The sequence below is a fragment of the Bos mutus genome, chromosome 3 (assembly GCF_027580195.1).
Source record: "Bos mutus isolate GX-2022 chromosome 3, NWIPB_WYAK_1.1, whole genome shotgun sequence".
Lineage (NCBI taxonomy): Eukaryota > Metazoa > Chordata > Mammalia > Artiodactyla > Bovidae > Bos > Bos mutus.
Genome location: NC_091619.1, coordinates 81,004,070 through 81,005,934, shown reverse-complemented (window position 1 = coordinate 81,005,934; position 1,865 = coordinate 81,004,070).

Here is a 1,865-nt window from a genome sequence, read left to right as displayed (position 1 = left end):
CTGCCTTGGAATCTATGCCAGTTCAGATTTTTTTCCTGAAGAGACTCTATAGCCTCAATTCATACATGGAACATTCTCGGTCATATTGAACTTAATCCCAACACCCAATAAATCCCCACATTTTAAACTGTTAGTGTGTCAAGTAAGTCTGACAAACAAAGATAGCTAGCAGGATCGCAAGGTGGGGATAAGTAAACATAGACCCAAGGCAAAAAAAAAAAGATGTTATTACTGCTCTGACACTAGCTCTGGCCCCTACTAAACAAGGGGGCTCAGGTCCACACCAGTCCCTGGCCCATCACCTGGAGAGGCATGTGTTGTTGAGACTTTGGTTGAAGAAGGGCACCACAGAACCAACTGCATTCCGGACACCAGGTAAAGAAATGGGAGCTATGCTTAACACAACATTGTAAAGCAATTTTATTCCAAATAGAAAAAAAGAAAAAACAAAAAAGCAATAAGAATATATGGAATAGGTGGATAGGTGGCTCAGATAGTGAAGAATCTGCCTATAATGCAGGAGACCTGGGTTCAATCTCTGGGTTGGGAAGATACCCTCGAGAAGGAAATGGCAACCCAATCCAGTATTCTTACCTGGAGAATTCCATGGACAGAGGAGCCTGCAGGCTATAGTCCCAAGGGTCACAAAGAGTTGGCCACAACTAAGCAACTAAACACTTTCCACTTTCAATCAGGATATATGAACAGCACATGTAAATGTGGCCATTATTTTGTAATAACTTTAAATGGAGTATAATTTATAAAAATATTTAATCATATTGTACACCTGGAACTAATATTGTAAATAAAGTATACTTTAAAGAAAAGCTTTTCTAAAAAAATAAATAATTTTTAATAAAAGAAATGGGAGCTATGGATGAAAAAAAATGATGTCATGTTGAATAATCTTTTCCCTAGTTTCCTAATTTCTTAGCCAATTCTCCTGGAGCACGTGTTCTCAAATAAGGGTGACAAGTTCTTAGATATTACAATGTTTCATGGCCCTCCAAGAGGCCACAGTAAATAAACAGATATACAGTATATCTGTGATATTAAAATTTTATGGGGAGAAGAGTGATTTGGAAAACTCTCCAAAAAATTCCCTTAGGAGGGAAATCACAAAAAAATTCTTTTTGAGGGTTGAAAAATGCTGTTCTCGAGAAAGCTGTTTTTGATGACTAGTCTCTTCATAATGTATTTTTTAATATATTTTACTTGATTATTAAAATTTGAGTCAAATGGAAAACTGGATTATTTTCTGTTGTGTTCATAGTTGGAAAAACAGCTCCTACATAAGCCTGAATCCTATCAGGACCCTTTAATAGTCATGGCACAGGAAGCGAAGGTAGAAACAAGGAACTCGGGGTTACCTATTAGTAACAGTCCAGGTTTATAAAAATCAGGAGTGGGGGCAAACCTCATACATGAAATTCACCCAGGCACGAGATAGGAATGGGCTGTACCTGCTTCCAGGACCAACTTGGTGGTGAGACCACTTGTGTTCATACAGCTGCCTGGAATAACATCTCAGTGCTAATGAACGGACCTCCATTATAAGGGGTGCCCTAAGTGTCCTAATAATCAACTATTCTGCACCTTTGAAAATACTATAGTGAAAATTGAGAACAATTTGAATAGCCTCAGCTATTGGAGCCAAATTTGAGAGCCCTGGGGTAAAATATTGGGTAGCTTGAATCTATTAACTGTTCAAAGAAAGAGGTCAAACTGCTCCAAGCACAAATTGAGCTCCTAGGGTGGAAGTGACTGAGACAGAGAGTGGGACTAAAGTGGGCCCAGTTGGAGAACTACTGTTTTACTTGATAAAAGCTTTTGATGGATAGAGCCAGGACTTAACTTGCGGTCCA